At 40.7% G+C, this 20,318-nt stretch overlaps 1 protein-coding gene across 5 annotated transcripts in view; it reads right to left on the reverse strand.

Annotated features, from left to right (window-relative positions):
- AKAP13 (A-kinase anchoring protein 13) overlaps positions 1-18,135 on the reverse strand; it is a 338,024-nt gene extending 319,889 nt beyond the window's left edge. For all 5 annotated transcript variants that reach the window (XM_029238790.1, XM_029238789.1, XM_029238788.1 and 2 more), the window contains exon 1: positions 17,914-18,135. The gene's annotated coding sequence lies outside the window, so the exon portion shown is untranslated. The remainder of the gene's footprint in view (positions 1-17,913) is intronic.
- Positions 18,136-20,318: the final 2,183 nt, after the last annotated feature.

Here is a 20,318-nt window from a genome sequence, read left to right on the forward strand (position 1 = left end):
AATTCATTCATCAATCAATCCAAATATTTCCCGAGTAATAACTAACTGCTATGTGCCATGCACAATACCCCATGCTGGGAATACAACAATGAACAAAGCAGATAAAATCTGTCCTCCAGGACTTTATCATCTAGGAGGAAATAGAGACATGTGGGTTTACTTTGTCCCTACCTAGTCAGTGAGAAATGTGACAAATGAATCCTTTTGAATTAACTGGGAGAGGGGAAACGAACAGTGGGCAAAGACAACATGGAAAAATTAAAAAGGTGACTGAAAATAGTATAACCCAAGATACCTAACCTAAATAGGAAAAACAATCATTTATCCTAGTTGCTGGCACAGTGTCTCAGAAAAATCCATTTATTTCTGTAGCTTATGATACTGCTATAACCAACTACGTGTTTCCAAAACGTCTATCTTGTCTAATTTATATAAAACTTGGCCCAAAAAAGTCTTTTTCAAGAAAGTAAGTATGTTACCTATAGACATCCTCTAAAATAAAACGGTGGCTTTAAACATTTAACTAAGTTAATCTCAATTATTCAAAGTTCACATAGTGTATTATTATTCAAGGTTCAGCTGTATAACAAACACTCCTTCCAAGTTACCAAAAACCTTGGTAAAACAGAATAAAAAACTTAAACCTGGGTGTATTTAATGTTACAAAAAGGTTCAAAAGCCAATTCATCTCACTTGTTTTCGGATTTTCACGAAGTGAAGGAAAAGGGCAGTGGAAAAAAAGAGAAAGATATGAAAAACAACACAATTTGATAGAGGAAAACATTCAGGGCCATTCATTACTACCTGGCCCCATAAAAAGAACAGATTCCCATTCATAATAAAAATGTTATTAAATATACATGCCAAGCTCTCAGACTCCTCCTTTCTGCCATCACATAGTAAAGTTTCTCTGGCAGGGTCACCTAGGCAAAGATTCATGAACAGATTCCTCTGAATGACAGGGCTATAAGCAATGATGAAAAGGAACTTGCATGTCCTGTCTTAGGAAATTACCCAGACACAATATTTATCACAGGGTTCTATTTATTGCTCTGTATTAGGGGAAAAAAGATGTTTAAAGAACAGCAATGTGGTTGGCAATAACAGTAAGAAAATAAACTAATTATTCCAACCAAAGTAGGAAGGAAGAAGTCACTGCAACTTTGAAGAATCTTCACTGATGTGAAAATATCCTCCGTTCCATTTTATATCCTCCTCCAGCCACCCCTCTAAGGATCCAACGAAAGGTGAGTTTAACACATTATTTCAAAGAAGTACTCAAGGGCAGAAGAAGAGCAGTTACCTGCTCAAGGTCACACACCTACTTAGGTGACAGAAACACAGCTGAACTGAGACGACTGTCTCCTTCCAAATCTTTTTCCAGCTACACAACCTTGCCAAGTAAAAGCCATTTTACTGGGGGGAGAGGAGATGGAGTCAGGTGACAAGTGAGGAAACTAGCAAAGTATTCAGTTACAGAGTTATTATCTCCTAAGCCAGGAGTGAAAAAGAAAATATTTTTCCCAGAAATTAGCATGTATAACGACTCTGTTCACTTGCCAAAGTCTCTGTGCCAATCACTTCCCATCTGTCAAAACCCCACAGAAATTAAGGACCATTCACGTTTAGTTTAAGGAACTACAGAAAAGAAAGTTGCAATACAGTCCACTGAATCATCCAAGTCTTTGAACCCCATGTCTTTCAGTCCACATAATTCCATTCCCTTGCATTAAGCACAAGATGTGTACACCCAAAAAACACGCCTGCTGTGAGCTAAGCTGGGCACAAAGCTAGGGGATTGAGTAGAGATGTTTAATGTTGCACGGTTCCTACCTACATTTTTCTTACTGAAGAATTACTCCTTATGCCCTTAACATTTCAGTACTGCTAAAATGAACCTAAAAAACTGGTTTTTCAACTTCCAATATAAGTTAAACATGAACTAATTAACTGTTTGTAAAACACTTTGAAGATGTGAAAAAGTACATAAATGTTAATTATTAATGTTGATCCACAAAGCCCCTGCATCTGAAGTAAAATACAATTCTTCCGGCAAGTTTCTGCTACTTTCAAGGCACGAACATGGAAGCCCAGCATGTTTTTAGGAATTCTAGGAAAACTTTAAAGGCAGACCACAATGATTTCAATTTACAAGAACAAGCTGGAATTTTAAGCTGTCTATGTTGGATATAATTATATCAGAGCGAATAAAAAATGTGACTTATGGCATATATAATAAAACTAGAGTAGATTTATAGTCACAGAGTCCTGGATGAAAATTATAGTCCATTAACCTGAGAAAGGCAAAGTAAAATCTCTGAACCATACTTTTCTCATCAAAAAAGCCAGGAGGATAATACCAATCTTACAGGATTATTGTAAAGAATTGAGAAAATGTAAATGAACACACAATACACAGGCAGGCACCCAGTAAAAGTTTCTTCTTCCCTTTAGTGACTTCACTTTTTAGAAAACACCTTTTGGGAAATGGCCTGATCTTGAGCAAAAGATCTCTCTAGAGTGAAAAAGTCCTTTAAATACACACTGTCCTATGCTCTAAGCATACAGCACCCTTTCAGCAGGAGGGCCCAGGCAAAAGCTTTGGTCATTCCTGTCCACTGACCCATATGCATCCTTAATCCTCAAACAGAGAAAGCACCTCAGCCAGACCCCAAGGTTTCATGTGACCAAATGAACAATTAGAACTCTGCTTCTCAAACTCTCATTGCCACATTTTCCCCCTAAATAACTCCCAAACTCCAAGGCCACATCCAGAGTTCCTTTGTATTCTGAGCCCAGCCTCTCTGTGCACAAGGTATCCAAGAGGCAAAAAACCACTTTCTTCTAGATTATAAAAGGTAACAGAAATGATTCCCATGTAATGCCACAATGGACCTCTCTTCTCTGACTCCAGAAACACAATGACTTTAAACAGGGTAGAACTCAACTGGCAACACCAGGTAGATGGATTAATTGACAGACACCATTTCAAAATATACTAAGTGTGTTTTCAGAAATGACTCATAAATTACAGAAAATGTCAAATCTGCAAAAAATCCCTGTCACCTTTGGCAGTTATCACCTGGGAAAAGGAATACTTCTAAGAATCTAAGTTAGTACGGATAGTAATAATTCAGATTTAGAAAAAAAAAAGTCATGCTCGATTCAATTTATCTGAAGTGATCTGCCCACCACAATGCAAATGCAACAGAACATCCCCTTTGAACAAAGCGGTGTCACAACCAGCCTGGGCGGGAGAACATGTGCTAACAATTTTCCCAGGAGCTGTTGTGGACTCTTATCAAAACCACCCATACTCTTTCCCCCAATTCCCCACTGTGATCAAGGGCTCAAATTTTCAAGACAACAGACCATAGTCAAAGACCCATCTGTAGTGTTAGCAACCACAAACAAATGAAACTCATCAGCCCAGAGGCTCACCAACTGAGTAGATGCTACAAAGGTATTACCTCTCTTTATTTAAAAAAAGAAAAAAAGAGAGATTAAAGAAAAATATATACATTGCAAAGTATTTAGAAGATCAAAAGACACTCTACCATCATCTCACTCCTCAAACGAAACTACAGTTAACACTTTGCAACAGCCTCCTCCCAAACTATCTTGTGTACTGTGTGTACACTACACGTAATGACACCCCTGAATCACATCTGAAGATCACTGATATAGAGACGGAAAATGTACAACAGTTTTCACTGATGTTACTTTTATCGTGCTCAGAGGAGAAAAGTTTTCAGCAGGTTTGGAGTCCTAACTAACACTGACACAAGGTGCTGTTTTTGGTCACTACCATCTTGCTTCTTTTATATCTAGCTCTTAGTCATACCCAGTTGTTGTCATTGCTGTTGTTTTTTACCACTGTCATTATTATTACTAGCTACCACACCACGTTGCCCTACTATGTGCCAAGAGCTTTAGATATCCCTAATTCCCACAATAACCCCCACCCTCCCTTCTCAAGCTACAATTCTCTACTTTGTAAATCCAGTCCAGCCTTCAGCCCTCAACTCCAGGTCTGCACCTCCAAACGCTTACTGGTATCTTCACTTAAAAGTCTCACAGATCTCAAACTTACCATGTCCAGAAGTGAAATCAACTTCTTCCTCGCCACAAAACCGCTTCACTTCTTCCACTCAGGAAACCACACCACCATTCACCCAGCTGTCCATAACACCTAGGAATCATCCTTGCTTGCCTTCTTTGCTCAACACCTTTTCCCAATCCGTAAGTAATCCTATCAGTTCTATCTTCACAGGAACATAGATTCCAACCTTCTCAGACTTTCACTGCCACACCCTAACCCAAGCCACCATGTTCTCTAGACTGGACTAGTGTAAAACTCTTAACTAGCCTCGCTGTTTCCACCTCCTGCTCCCCACACTCAGAGTGAAACTTTCAAAACCTAAATCAGCTCTTGTCATTCCTTGCTCAAATCCTTCAGCTGCTTCCCACCTTACTTAAAAGCCTATTCGACCAAGCCTCTATGTACATATACGTTATCTCCTACTATTCTCCTTTCTCGCCCCATCCTTAGCCTCCCTGTTCATACTCCCACCTCAAGCTCTTTGCCCTTGATGCTCCTTCGACTTGGAACATCCAGAGACCTTCAGGTGGTTTGCTCTCTTCACTTCCTTCAGGTCTCTCTCAAATCTCATCTCCTCAGAAAGGTATTGTTTGACCTCCCCAATTTTTGCTAATAATCTTCATATTCTTCCTACAATTATCAAAACCAGACGTCACCAAAGTTGTTTTTTACCTGTTTGTGTTCTGCTTCTCTCGCTAAAACGTCAGCCCTTTGATGGCAGCAACTACGTTTTATTTGTCACTGAACTCTCATCACCTAGCACAGTGCCTGACATACAGAAAGCACCCAAATATGTGTTGAATAACAAACAACCCTACAAGGTATGTCACATGCCCATTTTACAAATGAGAAAACTGAGTTTCAGAGACTAAAAGTTTACCTAAAGCCACAGAGCAAATAAGTCACCAAATGCATATGAAAGAGCCAATACTCTACCCACTGACCCACTTCATCCTGTGCCATAAAAGGGAATTATAAACACAGGCTAAGAATCAAAAATGTAAAGGAAAACATTTCTATAAGAAAATATCAGGGCTTCCCTGGTGGCGCAGTGGTTGAGAGTCTGCCTGCCGATGCAGGGGACACGGGTTCGTGCCCCAGTCCGGGAAGATCCCACATGCCGCGGAGCGGCTGGGCCCGTGAGCCATGGCCGCTGGGCCTGCGCGTCCGGAGCCTTTGCTCCGCAACGGGAGAGGCCACAACAGTGAGAGGCCTGCGTACTGCAAAAAAAAAAAAAAAAAAAAAAAAAAAGAAAATATCAGACCACCGTGACCTTTCTCTTTCTGCGAGCATTTCACAACTTTGATTAATCTCATGTATGTACTATGTACATACCTCTTCAACTAGAAGATATCTACTTTTTCTGTATTACCTACAGAGTAAGGGCTAGCTACAGGCAGTAGACATTTAACAAACATTTCTTTGATATTTACACCCACAAAGACTTGAAGAATCCTATAACGAGACTTTGAGCACCATCAATAAAGTATACTCTTCCAAGGGATTTCAGTTTCCAACCATGATGGGGTAACTGGATCTAGACTTATCCTGCCACACACCCCACCCTCCAACAACCAGAAAAATGAACAAAATATATGAGGCAACATCTTTTAGCTTCTGGACAACCAGCAGCACAGCACTGCAATCCCTAGCAAAGGGAAGAGATGAGGTGAACCCCACAAGCGCACCAGCTTTCTCAGCCTGGAGTCACATGCTGGACCACCTGCAATGAGGAGCCCAAGCAGACCATGGTGGTTTTCTCAAGCTAAGAAGTCAAAGAGTATGAGAAGGCTCAGGAACCTAAAAACTGCAGAGTACTAGAAAGGAAGGAGTTGCATGAAGAAGGATCTCCAGAAATCAGCACAGAGGCCTGCTTGAGTCTAATACTGAATAATAAGCCATGTGTGCATACTGTAAAAAAATCTACAAAGGTAGGCAAAGAATGACCCAAGAACTATATGCTACATTACCCCAGAGCTCACACAGGGCTGGCAGACATTCATATTCTGACCACCCAGAGCAGGGAACATCTCATTCTTCAATGGAAACTACAGAGGCTTCAGGCCTTAGTAATGGGGTAAAACAAGCCTTAGAGTAAAAGGACAAGAGTTAGGGTTGGTCTATCTTAGACCAATCAACAGCAGTCAACAACTTAAAATTCACCATTTCTAGGATCTAACAAGAAATTACAAGAAGATGTGACCCAAGACGGGAGAAAAAAAAAAAATCAGCCCACAGAAAGAAATAATGGAATTAATGAACAAGAACTTTAACAACTATTATATGAATATTATACATATGACCAAGAATTGTTTTTTTAATGAACATAAACAAATGGAAGAAATAAAAAAGAGTCAATAGCAGATTGAATCCAACAATATATAAAAATACATCATGATGGGGACTTCCCTGGTGGTCCAGTGGGTAAGACTCCGCACTCCCAGTGCAGGGGATCTGGGTTAGATTCTTGGCTGGGGAACTAGATCCCACATGCATGCCACAACTAAGAAGCCCACATGCCACAACTAAGACCTGGCGCAGCCAAAATAAATAAATAATAAAGAGATTTTTAAAAAATACATCATGACCAACTGAGGATTATCAAAGGAATACAAGGCTAGTTCAACATTCAAAAATCAGTGCAATTCACCATATCTACAAAGTAAAGAAGAAAAAACGTATGATCATCTCAATACATGCAGAAGCCTGTGACAACATTCAGTATCCATTCATGACAAAAACTCTCAGCAAACTAGAAACAGAAATTTCTCAACTTGATAAAGGACATCTTTACTACTACAAAAACAAACAAACTATAAAGATCATCATGTTAATTGTGAAACACAAATGTTTTCCCCCTAACATCAGGAAAAGATGTCCACTTTCAAAACTCCTCGTCAACATCATACTGGGCATCCTAGCCAGTTCAATAAAGCAAGAAAAAGAAATAAAAAACATACAGACTACAAAGGAAGAAATCAAACTTCCTGTATTGGCCACTGACATTACTGTCTATAAAGAAGATCCCAAGTGAGTTTAGCAAGGTTTTAAGACACCAGGTCGGCATACAGAATTCAATCCTGTTTCTACATACTAGCAATGGACAACTGGAAATTGAAATTTTAAAAGCATCATTTACAAGAGCACCAGAAAGCATGAAATACATACTAATCTTACAAAGTATGTGCAAGATCCATTTATTAAAAACTACAGGCTTCCCTGGTGGCACAGTGGTTGAGAGTCTGCCTGCCGATGCAGGGGACACGGGTTCGTGCCCCGTCCGGGAAGGTCCCACATGCCACGGAGCAGCTGGGCCCGTGAGCCATGGCCGCTGAGCCTGCGCGTCCGGAGCCTGCGCTCCGCAAAGGGAGAGGCCACAACAGTGAGAGGCCTGCGTACCGCAAAAAAAAAAAAATACAAAACACTAATAAAAACTTCAAAAAAGGTCTAAGTAAATAAATATAACATGTTCATGACTCAATATCATTAAGCTGTCAATTCTCCCCTAAGTAATTTACAGATTCAATGCAATGCCAATCAAAAATCTCAGCAGGATTTTTTATATATATCAACAAGCTGATTCTAAAATGTACCTGAGGGAATTCCCTGGTGGTCCAGGAGTTAGGACTCCGTGCTTTCACTGCCGGGAGCCTGGGTTCGACCCCTGGTCAGGGAACTAGGATCCCACAAGCCACGCGATGTGGCCAAAAACTAAACAGATATAAATTAATTAATTAATTAAAAATTAAAATAAATAAATAAAATGTCCTTGGAAAGGCAAAGCACCTATAATACTCAAAAACAATTCTGAAAAATAACACAATTAGAGAACTCATACTACCTGATTTCAAGACTTAGTATAAAGCTACAGTAATCAAGAGTGTGGTAATGGAAAAATGAAAGACACAGATCAATGGAACAGAATACAGAAACAGACCCACACATATATGATCAACTGGCTTTCAGCAAAGGTACAAAGGTAATTCAATAGAGAAAGATGTCTTTTCAAAAAAAACTGCTGGAACAACTAAACACCCATATGCAAAAAAAATAAATCTCAATCCACACTTTGCATCACTCGAAAAAATAACTCAAAGTGATTCATAAACCTAAATGTAAAATTCGGAATTATAGCAGAAGGCAGACAGCAGAAGAAGAACTACAATCCTGCAGCCTGTGGAACAAAAACCACATTCACAAAAGACAAGATGAAAAGGCAGACAGCTATGTACCAGATGAAGGAACAAGATAAAACCCCAGAAAAACAAATAAATGAAATGGAGATAGACAAACTTCCAGAAAAAGAATTCAGAATAATGATACTGAAGATGACACAGGATCTCAGAAAAAGTATGGAGGCAAAGATCGAAAAGATGCAAGAAATGTTTAACAAAGACCTAGAAGAATTACAGAACAAACACCTACAAGAATTAAAGAACAAACAGAGATGAACAATAAAATAACTGAAATGAAAAATACACTAGAAAGAACCAACAGCAGAATAACTGAGGCAGAAGAATGACAGAATTGTGGAATTCACTGACACAGAACAAAGAAAAAAGAATGAAAAGAAATGAAGACAGCCTAAGAGACCTCTAGGACAACATTAAACGCACCAACATTAGCATTATAGGGGTCCCAGAACGAGAAGAGAGAGAAAGGACCTGAGAAAATATTTGAAGAGATTATAGTCAAAAACTTCCCTAACATGGGAAAGGAAATAGCCACCCAACACCAGGAAGTGCAGAGAGTCCCAGGCAGGAGAAACACAAGGAGAAACACGCTGAGACACATAGTAATCAAATTGGCAAAAATTAAAGACAAAGAAAAATTACTGAAATCAACAAGGGAAAAATGACAAATAACATACAAGGGAACTCCCATAAGGTTAACAGCTGATTTCTCAGCAGAAACTCTACAAGCCAGAGGGAGTGGCATGATATATTTAAAGTGATGAAAGGGAAGAACCTACAACCAAGATTACTCTGTCTGGCAAGGATCTCATTCAGATTCGATGAAGAAATCAAAAGCTTTACAGACAAGCAAAAGCTAAGAGAATTTAGCACCACCAAACCAGCTTTACAACAAATGCTAAAGGAACTTTTCTAAGAAGAAAACATGAGAAGAAAAAGACCTACAAAAACAAACCCATAACAATTAAGAAAATGGTAATAGGAACATACATATTGATAACTACCTTAAACGTGAATGGATTAAATGCTCCAAGCAAAAGACACAGGATCACTGAATGGATACAAAAACAAGACCCATATTTATGCTGTCTATAAAAAGACCCACTTCAGACCTAGGGACACATTCAGACTGAAAGTGAGGGGATGGAAAAAGATATTCCATGTGAATGGAAATCAAAAGAAAGCTGGAGTAGCAATACTCACATCAGATAAAATAGACTTTAAAATAAAGAATGTTACAAGAAACAAGGATGGACACTATATAATGATCAAGGGATCAATCCAAGAAGAAGAGACAGCAATTATAAATATATATGCACCCAACATAGGAGCACCTCATTATGTAAGGCAACTACTAACAGCTATAAAAGAGGAAATCGACAGTAACACAACAATATTGGGGGACTTTTAACACCTCACTTACACCATTGGACAGATCATCCAAACAGAAAATGAATAAGGAAACACAACCTATAAATGACACAACAGACCAGATAGATTTAATTGATATTTATAGGACATTCCATCCAAAAACAGCAGATTACACTTTCTTCTCAAGCGCGCACAGAACATTCTCCAGGATAGATCACATCTTGAGTCACAAATCAGTAAATTTAAGAAAACTGAAATCACATCAAACATCTTTTGTGACCACAATGCTATGAGATTAGAAATCAATTACAGGGGGAAAAAATGTAAAAAACACAAACACATGGAGGTTAAACAATACGGTGCTAAATAACCAAGGGATCACTGAAAAATATCAAAGAGGAAATCAAAAAATACCTAGAGACAAATGACAATGAAAACACGATGATCCAAAACCTATGGGATGCAGCAAAAGCAGTTCTAAGAGGGAAGTTTATAGCAGTACAAGCCTACCTCAAGGAACAAGAAAAATCTCAAATAAACAATCTAACCTTACACCTAAAGGAACTACAGAAATAAGAACCAACAAAACCCAAAGTTCGTAGAAGGAAAGAAATAATAAAGATCAGAGCAGAAATAAATGAAATAGAAACAAAGATCAATAAAACTAAAAGCTGGTTCTTTGAGAAGATAAAATTAATAAACCATTAGCAAGACCCATCAAGAAAAAGAGGACTCAAATCAATAAAATTAGAAATGAAAAAGGAGAAGTTACAACAGACACCACAGAAATACAAAGCATCTTAAGAGACTACTACAAGCAACTCTATGCCAATAAAATGGACAACCTGGAAGAAATGGACAAATTCTTAGAAATGTATAACCTTCTGAGACTGAACCGGGAAGAAATAGAAAGTATGAACAGACCAATCACAATCACTGAAATTGAACCTCTGATTTAAAATCTTCCAACAAACAAAAGTCCAGGACCAGATGGCTTTACAGGTGAATTTTATCAAACATTTAGAGAAGAGCTAACACCCATCCTTCTCAAACTCTTCCAAAAAATTGCAGAGGAAGGAACATTCCCAAACTCATGCTATGAGGCCACCATCACCCTGATACCAAAAACAGACAAAGGTACTACGAAAAAAGAAAATTACAGACCAGTATCGCTGATGAATATAGATACAAAAATCCTTAACAAAATACTAGCAAACAGAATCCAACAACACATTAAAAGGATCATACACCATGATCAAGTGGGATTTATCCCAGGGATGCAAGGATTCTTCAATATACGCAAATCAATTCATGTGATACACCATATTAACAAATTGAAGAATAAAAACCATATGATCATCTCAATAGATGCAGAAAAAGCTTCTGACAAAATTCAACACCCATTTATGATAAAAACTCTCCAGAAAGTGGGCACAGAGGGAACCTACCTCAACAAAATAAAGGCCATATACAATAAACCCACAGCAAACATCATTTTCAATGGTGAAAAACTGAAGGCATTTCCTCTAAGATCAGGAACAAGACAACGATGTCCACTCTCAGCACTATTATTCAACATAGTTTTTGAAGTCCTAGCCACGGCAATCAGAGAAGAAAAACAAACAAAAGGAATACAAATTGGAAAAGAAATAAAACTAAAAAAAAAACCAAAAAAAAAACCCTCTGAATTATAAAAATTCTAGGAGAAAATACAGGGGCAAGTCTTTGCACTCTCAGATGGGGCAATAATAAGAAAGCAATCAACTCTAATTCAAAAAGTTTAAAACTCCAATTCAAAAAGATACATGCACCCCAATGTTCATAGCAGCACTATTTACCAGAGTCAAGAAATGGAAATAACCCAAGTGCCCAATACACACACAATGGAATATTATCCTTTTTTTATAAATTTTAATCAACTATAAAAAGATATATGGAGGACAAATAGGGAAAGTTGAATATGCACTGAATAATTCTATAGAACTGTTCATTTTTTAGGTGTTATTATATTTGGTTATGTAGAACAAGGATTAGCAAACTTTTTCTCTAAAAAGTGAGATAGTAAATACTTTCTGCTTTGTGGACCACAGGGCGTCTCATAACTGTTCTGTCAGTGTAGCACCAAAGCAGTCACAGACAATATGTAAACAAAGGAGCACTGCTGTGCCCCAATAAAACTTTATTTATTAAAAAACAAATGTTCATTGCAGCTCTATTTACAATAGCCAGGACATGGAAGCAACCTAAATGTCCATCGACAAATGAATGGATAAAGAAGATGTGGCACATATGTACAATGGAATATTACTCAGCCATAAAAAGAAACGAAATTGAGTTATCTGTAGTGAAGTGGGTGGACCTAGAGTCTGTCATACAGAGTGAAGTCAGAAAGAGAAAAACAAATACCGTATGCTAACACATATATATGGAATCTAAAAAAAAGATGGTTCTGAAGAACCTAGGGCCAGGACAGAAATAAAGACACAAACGTGGAGAATGGACTTGAGGACACGGGGAGGGGGAATGGTAAGCTGGGACGAAGTGAGAGAGTGACATGGACATATATACACTACCAAATGTAAAATAGCTAGCTAGTGGGAAGCAGCCGAATAGCACAGGGAGATCAGCTCGGTGCTTTGTGACCACCTAGGGGGTGGGATAGGGAGAGTGGGAGAGAGATGCAAGAGGGAGGAGATATGGGGTATATGTATATGTACAGCTGATTCACTTTGTTATAAACCAAAAAAAAAAAAAAAAAAAAAAAAGGCAGTAGGCCAGATTGGCCTGAGGGCCATAGTTTGCAGACAAAACTCTAGTGACAGAGGGCAGAGGAGTGGTTGCCTATAGCAAGGTAGGCAGCAGGGTGAGGGCTGAAGGCAGAACTGTCTGGAAAGCAGAAGGGGAACTTTCTGGAGTGACGGAAACATTCTATACCTTGATTGTGTTGTTAAGTTACATGCATGGATACATTTGTCAAAACTCATCAAACTCCATATAGTTAAAATGGGTGCATTTTATGATATAAACAATAACTCAGTAAACCTGATTTGTTTAAAAATGTACTCTTTTCAGGTGACAGCATCAATGATGTGAAAAGCATGCCCTTTGGAGCCAGAATAATCTGAGTTCAAATTTTAGTTTAGTTCAAATTTAACAACTATGTGACCCCTGTCAAATCACTTTTGAGGGTGTTTCCTCCCCTTAAAATGGGTTAATAATTCCTGCTTCATAGGTTGGTTTCAAAAATGAAATAAATGTATGTAAGACACATAGTATAACATCTGGCACATAAGAGGCACACTCCCTGATTTTTTAAGCTTTTAAAAAATAATTTAAGAAAATGAGTCAGTAAAGATCAGACAACTACACTAGCTTCTTTTGTACTCTTCAGAAACATTCTGACATTCTTTGTTCACTGTTTACTGTGGTTTCACCTGACTTCAAGCACTGGCATCCAATGTCAGTTCCTGTGATTTCAGAGTAACTTGGGTCTCACAGCAAGCACTGAGTTTAGAAAAATACTCCATGACAAATATGTTATAAAAAGAAATCTGAGAAGAGCCAAAAGTAAGAAGTATCCATTTTCACAAGTAAGGAGAATGGCAATAGAAATGGTACAATATTTATAAAGAAAAACCAATAAACTTAGTTGGATGTTTTCTCCTTTTATAGACTAGGATTTGAATTTTATCCAAACCAGTAGCCAACCAGCAAAACTACAAAATGACAAAGCATCTGTATAGTGCTTTATCTCGAGCGTTTCTCATGACAGTAGTGGTAGTAGGTAGGATGACAATATCAAATTTGTTCTTATTTTGTAAGTAAGGATACTAAGTCTGAGACAGATGAAGTGGCCTGCTCAAGGACACACTGCCAATAATTGGCGAAGTTCGGATGTGAAGTCAGCCATGTGGCCCCGTATCATATGCCTTCAGTAGACATCACCATCGGAGAGTTATCTTGGGTTTGTGAAATTCTACATAACTCCTAGGTGCTGTTCTCTTGCTTGACATCTTTGGCTGTCTAAAAGACTAATTCATTACAGTGTGACATACTTAATTCCTAACCATTCAGGAATAACTAGCCTTTTGAAGTGGTAAAGACTATTTTTGTGGCCAAATATGGGCTTAAGACAGGATCATAAGTGAAAATTCAAAAGGACTGATTTCTGGGACTTCCCTGTTGGTCCAGCGGGTAAGACTCTGCACTCCCAATGCAGGGGGCCCAGGTTCGATCCCTGGTCGGGGAACTAGATCCCACGTACATGCCACAACTAGAGTCCGCATGCCGCAACTAGAGTCCTCATGCCGCAACTAAGACCCGGCACAGCCAAAATAAATAATAAATAAATATCAAAAGGACTGATTTCTAATAGAAGAGCCTACAGAGTGACATAAATTGTAAATCCCTCACACCACCTCCTTCTCCCCATCCCAATACCCACATCACACACACTGATATCCACACCTTCCCCACGCTCTGAACACAGCTCTGAAGAGGTAAAAAAGGAAAACACACCATTGTCCCATACAAGCATTCGTAACAATCACAGTATCTCAGTATCAGGTCTACTGGTCCATTCTCTGAGCAAGGACTGACAAAAATGGGTTATCTACCCATCTTCTACTTATATGTCCCAGTCAACTGAGAGGTGGACCACAAGACCATAAATGTGAAGACATATGAATGAAACAAACTTCCTTCCACGAACAGCTTCCTCCTCTCCCCCCCACTTACAGTGAGGTAAGACAGCCCGACAGTGACTCGGGAGCACTGCTTCCGAATGGATGCCTGTCCTCATCAGTAATAACCAAGTTTATTCAAGCACACTTCAATGTTAACTTTAAAAGAGGGGATTATCAAAAGTCCAACTGTGTTCATCTAGCTTTGTCAACTTTCTTTTTTTCCTCAATATGTGAGTCTGGTCAAATATAATTTTTAAAGGTTTACTACAATCCTTCATGGTTAACTTTTTGCCCTTATTTTATAAGAAAATAAATGGAAAGATGAGATTCAATATACAGAAATGTCCATGACAGGTTAATATTTCTAGAATGTATTTATTCCACTTGGTATTCTGAATATTCTAAACAAAGCTCGTATAACTGATTTAAATCACTGTTTCCTTCCACAAATGGTGACACCTTCAAAAGTGTTATCTTGAAGGGGAAGTAAATGATTTGCTCAAGTCTCTGAATTGTACTACTGCTATATTAACCCACAGTCCAGTCCCATCTTAATCAAGTCTGAGAAACGTAGTCATAACCAATGCCTGTTATTTTTCAAAATTAAGGTAAAATAAGGAAGAAAAGCTGGAATTAAATAACTCAGATATTCTATTACAAATGTTGAAAACAACCCATCTCTGACAATTTCCTAAACACTATAAATGCATAGAGTTCTATCCTACAGAGACACTCTGCAAAGCCCACTCAAAGACTAAGAGCTGACTGAGAAGATAAAACTGCTGTTTTCTATTAACATTCAGTTCAACCCACACCTTTAAAAAACTGCATTTAAGACTCTCAATTCTCAGAAGCACTCCCCCCTTACGAAACAGACAGCTAAACCACTGTTCTCAGAAGCATCAGACTTCTAAAAATGCTTTAACTCATACAAAAGTTATCCAAATTATTGTCATTACAGCTACCAGGTAACAGACACCTACTTAATGTTTGGCACACTATGAAGTACGTCACATAGTTTCATTTATTGCTAAGAATGCTGTAAAGTATGTTACTATACCTTACACAGTAGGAAACTGAAGTTCTGAGGGGATAAGTGACCTGCTCAAGGCTACCCAACTAGTCAATGGAAGGGTGGGGATTTGAACTCAAATTTACCTAATTCCAAAAAATGTACATTCTTCTAAACTGTGCTACCTCCCCATTTCACAACAGAGATATGAACAGGCAGATGAGTGAATGGATTAGTCCAGCAGTCTTAATCATTTCACCAAAAAAGGGAGAAATTTTCTCGATTAGAACCACTTTCTGAAATCCATAGCGCACTATTTAAACCTCAATTCTTTTCAAGAAGTAATTAACAGGTTAAAAAGAAAGGTTAGAAATCCTTATAAAGTACACTAAATTTCATCACAGATCTGCAAGTGAGCTGCCATGTTTAACAAGTCCCCAGAGTTAGTGGTTCTCTGGGTACCACACTAGGGTGAAGTACCAAGCACTTCACCCAATTCAAATGCATCCTGAGCACCTGAGCTGTGTTAAGACTCCTTCCTGGCACAGAGGCACAAAGCTAAGACCCATCACAGCCCTCAGGGAGTTAACAGGCTAGAAGAGGAGTCCATTTATACTACATATGCAGTTACTATTAGTCAGGCAAAAAAAATGAAGTGTGAGAAATCCTAAAACAAAAGTATGTATAACATGCTATCAGAGAGGGAAAGCAACTGGCCTACTTGTCACATGTTCTAAGTAGTATTTGTTTACATTTTGTCTCTCCCTGACAACGCCTTCCAACCTCTGTCACCGTCCCTCCCCACAACCGCCCCACACACAGGTACACACAGTACACACAACCACACAACCAGGAAGGAAAGCCCTAAGAGCAAGGATTATGATTCCTAAAAGTGACCTTGTTGTTGTACTTTAAAAATACAAGCTTATGCCATTAGGACATTTTTCTTTAGCTTTGTCAGGTGAAGTAAGTTGCTTTTTCAAAGCAAAATTAGGCCAACCTAACCAGGAAAACCTGGGCAACACTTCACATTACTCACTTAGCATGAGAAACCAATCAATGCATATTGACCCACACCATATTTCTCAAATTTTCCTTGTTAATTTACCAGATGGCAAAGGGATATACAACTGATAGGAACACATTCTGGTCATTTTGTTCCACCACGCAATCTGACAGACATTTAGGCTTGTTCCACCGAGGGGATTTAAACAGAATCATTCTCACATCATAAGGCAAATGAACTGAATTCAGCAGAACCAATGCACCCAAAGCCTGACAACAAGGCTTGTACTTCTTGCAGTCTGCAAATCCCCTAGAGACCACGAAAGCCTACAGGACTGTAACAATGATTTATCTCAGCTGATCACAACTCTGATCACAACTCTGATCACTCACAACAGCTTATCCTTTACAAACTTGCAAAAAATGATCTTTCCAAAACTGCCAGCATTTATCCTGATCTGGGCAATCCAACGGTTTAAAAAAATAAAGTTACTTATGAAAATAAAACTGGGGGGGGGCTGTTGAATAAGTAAAAAAGGCACACTGCTTTTTCCTTTGGTTCTATATGCCTGGGGCAACAAACTCTCAAAATAACTTCACTGAGGAGTGTAAAAGTTAAGACGAACACCAAAATATTGCTCAATCCAACTTACATTGTTAACTCCTGAGTTCACAGTAAGATCTAGAAACTTAAATGTGACGGAATCATTTTGCTGTAAGAACTAGTTCAAAAAAAAAAAAAAGCCAATCCTTTTTTCTGATATAAAAACTCTTGAGGATTTCCCCCACATTTATTTTAAAATCTTAACATATGAGTTGACTTCGGGGGGGAAAAAGGGGGAAAGGGAGAGGGGTTCAATAGCCATATTTATCCAAAAAAAAGTTTGGTTTGGTCTCAAAGTATGTTTGCATCTGAACTCAACAGAGCTGAGCCCATGGCACGGTCCCAAAGTGGGTCCCCTCGGGCTGCACGTCTCCGACCCGCGCGGGTGCCCCGGCCGCGCCCCCGGGAACAGGCGCCGAGAGCGCCCCCCTAAGGCGGGTAAGGCCCGGCGTGTTTACCGCTCGCGCCGGCCCCCGAGAGCCGCTCCCTCGCGGCCGCAGCACTTGTTCGCCGACTCCCGGACGGGAGGGACCCGTGGAGCAGCCGCAGCTGCTACCACGGCCCCCGCTCCCATAGGAGCCGACCGGGAAGGCCGGGGGTCCAGGCACCTGAAGGGGCATGGCGGCCGTGCCCCCCACTCCGGGAGTGGAGGCGGCCCCGAAGTTGGGCTGCGGGAGCGGCAAGGCGCGCCGCGGCCCCGGGGCAGACAATGCGTGAAGGGGGCCGCGGAGGGAGGCGGGAGCCGCAGAGCCGGGGGGCGCTCCCGCGCCGCCCATTCATCCCCGCCCGCGCGCCCCCGCCCAGCCCCCGCAGCCCCGGACCCCCGCTCCGGCCCCCGCCGGAGGACCGCCCGCAGGGGGAGGGCCCCGCGCTCCCCACCCGCGACCCCTCCTCAAATCACAAAACTTCCCCCAACTCCGCCAACTAAGTTGCGCTCTCACCGTGAGGCGCCCGGGGCTCCCCCGCGGGCCGAGCCGGAGCAGCTCCGCACCTTCGCCGCGGAGAAAGACAATAGGCGGCCGCTCCTCCGGCGGCAGAGGCGGTGGTGGTGGCAACGGCTTGAAAGTGCGGCGGCAGAGGCGAGGAGAGGGCGCGGCGACGTCGGCGGAGCCTAGGAGCTTCACCTCGGCGGCTCCGGCTCCCTGCTGTCCCTACAGCCTCAACGAGCCCGCGCATGCGCCACAAGCTACTCGGGGATGGGCGGGGCACCCGGGGAGGGCCGTAACGCCTACGAGCTCTCCTGTGAGTAAGCGCGGAGCCGGGGGCCGCGAGCCGGGGTTGCACAGCAGAGCTGCCCATCAAGCTCCGTGAGACCAGTAGGAAGACACCTGGGCGGTCCCCTCGGGTTGCTAAGGAAGGCTGAGGTTGACCGCAGCTGCATCGCTGCGGCAAAGTGATCAAAGTCGGGTGGCTGGTAGAGGTGCCGACTGAAATGCTCACCCACCCTCTCCTCTGCTCCCTGACTCCGGAAGACTCCCTTCCTCTGTGTAACGGTGCTTACCTGAGCTGTAGCACTTACCGTAACACATACTGAAATGATTTACTCTTCTGTTTCCCTCCACTTGAAATCAGAAAGTGGGGTCTTTTCTGTGTCCAGTGCCTGAGAGAGTCGTTGCTAGGTATTCAACAAGTGTTGTAGTTGGATGGATGGATGGATGGATGGATGGATGGATCTATGGTGGCATCAGGATTGTGACAGGGCGTTCCATAAACTTTCGGCTTCTCGATCAGCGCAAAATCAGACAATCTGCAAGTTGCATGGACCTCAGGAATCACCTGGTGGCTTTTGAAAAGCAAAATGTGGTCTGTTAATACACGAATAAACTCATTTTGATAGTTGTGTGTTTATTTTAATGTGTATTGGAGGAAAATGCCTTTCACATCAAAAGACTATTTCATTGATGTTATTTCTTAGATAAGCTGTAAAAAATGAATCTACTTAAAAAAAATTAAGTAAAAAATTTACGTTATATATAAAATATATATGTACTTATACTTCACATAAGTTCAAAAACGTGCAAATTGATAGTAATCGAAGTAAGAACAGCGGTTACCTAGAGGGAGAAGCATTATTGGCTGGGAAGGAGAAGGGCAGGTGCTGGGCAAGTTCTGTATTTTGATCTGTATGGTAACTAACAAAGGTATAGACATATGTGAAAATTCATCCAGTGTACAATTAAGATTAGTGCACTTTACACAGGTTACACATGTATTTTATATTAATTTAAAATACTTATATAGGATATGGCCCCCCAAAATGTCAAGATGCAAAGGACTATCTTTTGGGAAACCTGATCCAGCCAAGCTCCCTACCAGTGACTGACTACCTGAGAGGGGCTACTGTGAATACTTACTGCCTGCATCAGGCACTTTCATTGTTGTTTGGCTCTAAGTCTTAGAAGTGCTCCTAGCCTTGAGAAGAAACTTGCTTCCCTGTAAGTGAACCTGATTCTCACATATGTTTTCTTATTTCAGCCTCACAGAATGGAAAACCAAGGCCAAACATTTCCAGTGCTTCATGTGAAATTATTTCCCAATCACCTTATTATTCTCTCCTCCATACTCACTCTAATCTGTCCTGTCAATATTTGAAAGGTGGCCCAGAGAGAAGAGACTCCTAGATCTTAGTCCTGACTCTGTCCCAAAGAAGCCCACCCTGAGCAGGTCACCCCTTCTCAAAGAACTTCAGTCTCCTGTAAAGCAAGAGGACTAACCTAGAAAATCTCTTGGACCCTAACACGTGAAAACCCTATGGTCTTCTTCTGGAACAAAGCAGCAGCAGACAAGATACATGTTGTCTTTCAAGTGACTGCTGACAACAACATTCCCTGCTCCCAGCCTCAGCAGGATTTATACCTTCCCAGTGAGCTGCAGAAAAGGTCGAGAGTCCAGCATTTTTCAAAGTTTACCATGCCTACAAATCACCTGGGACGTTTTGTTAAATGTGGATTCTGACTCAGTAGGTCTGGGGTGGGATCTGGGATTCTGCATTGCTAACAGACTCCCAGGTGATTCTGATGCTGCTGGTCTGGGACCCTGCTTTGAGGGGCAAGGGTCTACTCTACATTCCCCAGACAGCTAAATCCTCTGTCTTCCTGGGAAGTCCTAAGTAGTTATCTACATGATTGGCACATTCTCATCATCCAGGCACCAGCTCTAATGTCCCTCGTCAGAGAAAACATCTATCGAAAATAATTCACTCTCACCTACTCCCTCTCATTCATATTACTCAAACCTATTCTCAGCATTTATTCCGGTCTGAAGGTATCTTATTTACGTGTGGTTATGGGCTCTCTCCCCCACTGTAATGTAAGTTCCCTAAAGTCTTTTTTGTTTACCCCTCTCT

Source organism: Monodon monoceros, unplaced genomic scaffold, assembly GCF_005190385.1.
Source record: "Monodon monoceros isolate NGI ecotype Baffin Bay Population unplaced genomic scaffold, NGI_Narwhal_1 Super_Scaffold_21, whole genome shotgun sequence".
NCBI classification, from domain to species: Eukaryota; Metazoa; Chordata; class Mammalia; order Artiodactyla; family Monodontidae; genus Monodon; species Monodon monoceros.